The sequence below is a fragment of the Triticum dicoccoides genome, chromosome 1B (assembly GCF_002162155.2).
Source record: "Triticum dicoccoides isolate Atlit2015 ecotype Zavitan chromosome 1B, WEW_v2.0, whole genome shotgun sequence".
NCBI lineage: Eukaryota > Viridiplantae > Streptophyta > Magnoliopsida > Poales > Poaceae > Triticum > Triticum dicoccoides.
In genome coordinates this window covers 656783262-656790185 of record NC_041381.1, presented here as the reverse complement: position 1 = coordinate 656790185, position 6924 = coordinate 656783262, and the positions used below count along the sequence as shown (strand labels likewise).

At 46.0% G+C, this 6924-nt stretch overlaps 1 pseudogene; it reads right to left on the bottom strand.

Moving 5' to 3' along the window:
- Window positions 1-3884: 3884 nt before the first annotated feature.
- Window positions 3885-6326, bottom strand: LOC119350815 (annotated as a pseudogene).
- Between the last annotated feature and the right edge of the window lie 598 nt (window positions 6327-6924).

Here is a 6924-nt window from a genome sequence, read left to right as displayed (position 1 = left end):
AGACCCGACACGTTCGTTTCCCCCCTCTAGGTGCCGCCGGCGGCGCCGTCCGTGAGGGTGGCCACGCCCCGAAGACGCGTGCCACCTCTTCGAACATGCCACAACACCACCCCGCATGTATGAGGGGCCGGTGCGACGCTTCGGTGGCATTGCTACCCCCCAGGGCTCCATCTCGCCTATCCCTGGAGCGGTTGACCAGTGGACCTCTCCACCCGGTTGTGTCAGGTCAGCCTAGAGGGACACCTGGGAGCAACATCCGGGCCAAACCCATAGGTACATCCTCTCCGTGTAGACCCGACGCATCTGTTTCCCCCCTCCAGGTGCCGCCGGCAGCGCCGTCTGTTACGGGGGCCACGCCCCGGAGATGCGTGCCGCCTCTTCGGACATGCCACAACACCACCCGGTTGTGCTAGGTCATCCCATAGAAACACTTGGGAGCAACGTCCCCTCCGTATAGACCCGATGCGGCTGTTTCCGCCCTCCAGGTGCCGGCGGCGGCGCCGTCCGTGAGGGGGGCACACCGCAGACGTGAGGGGGTCACACTCCGGAGACGGGTGACGGGCGTTTGCAACCGCCACAAAACTTCTGTCGGCATAGCTGTTTTTGATTTTAATAAAATATAAGGACCTATATTCAAAAGAACATGACGACACATTATTAACGTGCTCGAAAAAATACAAACTATATATATATTCATAATCTATGATTTTTTTTACAAAACTACATATATATGCATATAATAATACATAAAAAAGCATATGCTACATGTCTGTTAATATAATAAAAAAGCATAAAAATAACTATGCCGGCGGCAATCCGACGGCATTGCCGTCGGCATAGAGACGACAGGGTTTAGGCGGGCGACGTGCCTCGGATCGCTGACGTGGCTGGTATGCCGACGGCAGCCGTCTGCATACGTGTTGGACGGTGCGCCGCGGATCGATGACGTGGCATGCGGAGATATGCCGACGGCCGCCCGTCCCCACCGCCGGCATAGATTTGACAATGTTAGCCGAAGGTCATGGGTGGGTTCACCGGGCCCACGTGTATGCCGACGGCTAGTTTATGCCGACGGCAGCTGTCGGCGTGTTCTCAGCTAGGCCGGCGGCTATTTTGTGCCGACGGTTGCCGTCGGCTTAGTCCAGGGTAGCCCGACGGCCAGGATGTGGCTGTCGCCATAGCTCAGTCTAGACCGACGGCGGCCGTCGGCATTGTTTTGGCCGTCGGGGTAGGACTCTTTTCTGGTAGTGGGCGTAGCAGAAGAATCCAGACAGGGCCTGAGGCAACCTCTTGCGGAGGCCAGGGTCAGAGCAGAGGGCATAGGTAGACATGTGTGGTTGGGCAATCCTCACAACATGAACTATATACCTATGAACATTATTACCCATCAATAAAGTGTGTGAGATTTCTAAGAAAAAAATGCACTTAGTTTGTTTTCGGTAAAAATCCGCCTAGATTATTAAATCGGCTAATTTGGAAATCTATTAATAGGTGGGACCTACCCTCCTAGCGTTTAATATGTACTTGCGTTAGCTGCGTCTAAATTAATGACAACACATCGAGATAAGTATATATACTAGTTTATAATTAGAACCTACTAAATGAATCAAATGCAACCAATAAATTTTCCAGCAAGATGTCACCCATGCATAATTTAAGCATGAAGATAAGTGAGCGTTTTCCATAGCACACTGCCTATATATAGAGAGCCTAAGTGATGCACAATCACACATCAATCAAAAACATACATATACCTAGTCACCTGCCTGCATAAGTATTGGTCCGCATCTTTCAAAGTTGATTGATATGGCTAGTGCTAGAGCAGTTGCCATGTTCTACCTCGTAGTTTTTGTGACGGTCTTTTTTTTTTCAAACCATACATGGGCAAGTAAGTCTCGAGCTGCCATCGAAAAAGATGAGGTGATGGAACACTGTAAGTTCAATATTAGGAAAGGTGCGCACTGGCCATTCGAACCAAGCCACGCATGCTGCCAAGTAGTGACGCGTTCAGTAAACCTCCTGGCAATTTGCAATGCGTTTACCGCTGCAGATTTGGCTCAGATCAATCTACGGAGGTGGGCTGCCGTCACCCGTTCGTGCGGCAACGCCTTGCATGAAGGAGATAACTGTGCAGGTTTGTTTTGCTGTTGCTATTAACGTATACTTGATGTGTTTATAACTTTATATGTGTTTTGTTTGAGAAAAAAATCTTTATATTGTCACATATCTTTGCTTACTTACTATCTCCATGTATGGAAATTAGTTAATTAAGAGATTTTTAATATCATTTGCAGGTTACATTGTTCACTTTTGAGTTGGGCGCTCCGTGCAAAGCCGATCTGGTCGATGGACAAATAGAAAAAGAAATATTATGATACAATATTTTTCATGACATCTGCGTAGTGTGTTCTATTTTTTCCGAAGCAACTAATAAAATTGAACCATTTTCCCCTTCTATTTGATCTTGCAAATCTAGTTACTCACCAAAAGTTAATTCATATATACCAATATAAAAAGGGCACGTTGTGGAGATTCAACACATCGCATCCATTCAAAGACGACAGCCCACAATGAGATTTGTACATTTCTCGCAGTCGATATGGAATGCAAATCGATCTTTTTTCCATGTCTTTGCGTGGAATGAAAAGCTTGTGTCATACGATATGGAAAACCAGAGATCTTGTGTCATCTTCAGTTTTTGAGAGGGATTTTAATCTCCGATGCGATCCTTATGTCCCCAGTTACACGGAATAGTTGTCAGATGGTTTGCTAAAAGCAGCACCGTGATTGCCTACCGAGTTTGCACCCGACCGGTTGGTACCTTCATATGAGTCAGGTGTTGAATATGGGTCAGATTTTCTATGTACGCAGCTTGGTTTTCTTCTGGAAGTTTGAGGTTCTAGTCCATGCCTTTGTGGCGCTTTGAACAGTGTTATTTAAAAAGGGTCTGCTATTGTGATTATACTTAGTCCGTAGTAACTTCAATTCGTTTGCTTTCATGTACTAGTTGTGGATCGTGGTCACTTGTGAGTCACTCCTGTGGTGGCAAATCCGTGGATTTAAGAATAAGTTACCTATGCTTGGGATTACCTACATTTTCACATTTCTTTCGATTTATTTCCTGTAATGATCTGCATGTTCACCTGAACCACATTCGTATGTATTTGGAAACTGGATGAATGACTCTCCCGTTTGTTGTTCGCTGCTGCAATGCAAGTTGTGAAGTAACTTTGTCCTAGTCAACAAATTCATTTCCTTCTATTTCTTTTGATAGATTGATTTGCACAGTTAAGACTAAAGTTCACCAGTAACCATCCTGATCCATGAACACTATTGTGTTATCTTATTTTTTCTTTTGTTAATAATAACCAGTCCATGACCAATATTTTTCCATCTTAAATTCCTGATTAGCCTATTCATGCTGCTGGACCTAGAGGTCATTGGTTCAGTTGCTTGCATGCCCTCTCTTACAATAGCTCTATATAAGTAGAGAGCGGGACCAGGGTTTTACACACCGACTATAGTTCTTTCCAACCTTTTGATTCAGACTGAAGGTGCACATGAGCAGATCCTAAAAATGAAGCATGGTGCAAATCGGAATTATGTAAATTGTCAACTTGTGGTTGTCCAAATTGGGATTAACTGAAAAAAGAAACAGACCTATGAAGTTGAATGTTGGATTGATCTGTCCGACTGAGAATAAGATTCTGATCTTATCACTGTACGAGGGAGGTGAAGAGGGAGAGCTCCTTGCGGAGCTGCATGTTGAGGGCGGAGACGCCTGTGCCGACGGGGGTGGCAAGGCCACTCTTGAGGTAGACGTTGTTGCGGCAGATGGAGTTGATGACGGTGGGCAGCACGGCGGGCATGTCGTCGTGGTCGTTCTAGGTCTCAAAGTAGATGGGTGCGTGCATCGTCTCCATGACCTGCTGCACGGCGCCAGTGACTAGGGGGCCAGTGATCTCAATAACATATCTAAAGATAATCCTTGCAAAACTGATGGTGAAGGAATGAACTGGTAGAGATAGCAACAACAAAATGATAAGAATAGCATACAACAATGCATCCTGTTAAATCTGAAGACATGTTAAAACCTGAATCTGTAAATGTCTCATTCTAGTTCATGTTTGGATGATGCTCCCTTTAATGCAAAACTACATGGATAATGGTTATCGATATCACATTCAAACAAACTGAAGTTCAAGACAGAGACAGGTGCACGCATATCAACCAATAAACCTATACGCTAGCATAGACCAACATTATCAATGGTCCAACCACACATAGTTTATCCAGCAACATGCACGCAATATAAAGTAGAATATTGACTCCTAATCTGTAAATCAACCTTTAAATCAAATATATGAAGGATGTAACCATTTCAGTCAGCAATAAAAATGGCAATTGGTTCAAGAACTCCCTCCATCCGGATTTATTAGCCCCCCCCCCCCCTCGTATTTTGGGTCAATTGACTAAAAAATATGAACAAAAAGTATACTGCTGGATTTGTATTCGAAAGAGTTTTTGACGGTATAATTTTTTATGAAATATAGTTTACACTTTATTAGTTAAATCTATGGTACTTTGACCCAAAAATTAGAGGGGGCCTACTAAACCCGGACAGAGAGAATACAAGATTAATGAACACTTCAGTAGTTTAGTTGCAACTGTACATTGCACAATACTTCCTATAGCTGTAGGTCAACACTTAAACTAACAAAATAGCATAGCTTGTACATGTAACTACTCAAAGTGTTACCAACTAATCATCCGGAAAAAGGAAACTACCACTTTGTTTTGACTTTTGATAGTTCCAATTGTCACATTTATGACAAAAGACATCGAAATGCTCTCGAAATGAGCTTTCCAAAAGGATGTATGTGGAATGACATATTAGCTACTTCTCCAACTCACTTATGAGGTCCCAATCTAATTTTCACATTTTGCAGCTCAGACCTCATGAGATTCTGACAGATGCTAGCAAGAATTCAAATTTTGTTGAAAGAGAGATGGCATGCGCAGATTAAGGGAAACATAGCAAAATCTATAAATGCTGCAATAAGATGAACTGACACTCTATGTCCTGTACATGCAGAATTGCACACACGGGCCATGTATATGCACTGCAAGCATATTACATATCCAAGCAATGCAATCTCTTTTGAACAAACAAATGCTACATTGTTCACACAATTTATGAGCACTTATAGGTTAACAAGAAAAGCAAGGGGTTTCTCTAATGAATAAGATCTGATTTAAACAGGCAAAAATAGATCACGCAGAAAGAAGTTGTTATTAGTAGTGGGCCCCCTGCTGTTCGAATCAGCACGTCCAACAGAGACCGGTTTAACCTTTTTATCTGGTAACTATTTCATATGAAAACTCTACCTTAGCATTTGAAGGGGGAGTCAAGTCTTGACAATCAGACCTAATAAGTTATATCCAGTTTGCCAACTAACATGCCAAAATTCCTTGGATTCTGACTAAAATATGTGCACGATATTGCTTGCCATGCAAATGTTGTTTCATGTGAGTCTAATAACCGATGGACAACCAAAGCGATGCATATTTCCACGTACCCAAACAAATGAATTTTACAGAAACACATGAAGCAAAGCATTGAGCGAACTCGGACCTGACGGAACAGACGCTTATTGCACTCCTCCGCCTCCTGAGCAAGCCTATCCAACCTCCTTAGCATCCCGGAATACATCTCCTCCTCGGTTGCTTGCTCTCTGATGTTTGCCGGCGGAGGCGGCAGCCGCGGCATTGGCGACTCCAGGGCGAAGGTGTGGCACTGGTACTGGCCCCGGTAACGAGGACCCACGTTGACGATCGTGAGGGAGGTGGGGACGAGGCGGGAATCAACTGAGGAGGAAGGCGCGGTGGGCGAACGAGTGGATGGAGAGGTCGGAGGCGACAGAGGGGGCTAAGAGGAGAAACACGACGGGGTGGGCGAGGGCCAGAGATTTGGATAGGGAGCGGGCGACGGCGGCCTCGCGCATGGAGGGGCGGCGCGTCGTGCACGCGCTGTGGCGGGAGGAGAAGAAGCCGATGGTGGCCGTGCCCGAGCGGGCGGGGAAGTAGGGCTTGAAGCAGCTAAGTGCGTTGGAGAGGGCGGAGGGTCGGGCGAGCGAGGAGTGGCCGGTGACGTAGATGTGTAGGGTTGGGGCCGGATCGTCGTCGGAGAAGGAAGGGGGGAGGGCAGCACGGCTGAGGAGTATCCCGTCGCAGTCCCCGCCGGCGGCCGCACAGCAGTCGAGGAGTGCCGCGAAGGCCTGAATGGAGACCGAGAGCTTCGCGGCGTCGGCGGCGGCGGCGGCCATTCCTGCTGGACTGCGATGCGATCTGGGGTTTGGCCGTTCGGGGGGCTGCTTCGTCCTTGGAGCGTGTACTTATCGGTCGACTATTTTCCACCTCAGTGTCAGTTTTCGAACTACCGTCAGATCTTTATGCAACGGCTCAGATTCGTCCCCGCGCGTACATCTGCAGTCACAACATTCTTCACTCTTGTACATCTATCTTTGATGGATTCAGTCTTGTACTACATTTTAAGGTGCTTATAATGGTATCACAATTGTCATGTAGCTCTTTCTATGTGATGGTGAAACGGCGAGAGATTAGAGAAAGGCATGCTGACTTATTCAGAACTTGGTTTCTTCATGAGCTCAATGATGGGTTGCTTCCTCAACATGGCTCCGTTATTTAGACAATGGCAAAAAAACTAAAAGCAGCAGTGGCACTGATGTTATAAGGACTTAGGCCAGCGTTCAATGGGACTAGAGGAGATGGCGTGCTCCGCCACGCTTGGCTATTGTTACCTACTCCGTAAGGTGATTTTAGGTTGATTGGTTAGACGTAGTTTCTTTGTGGGGTGGTCGGATCGATGTAGGTTAAGGCTTGTGTATCTATCTCTCCTATTTT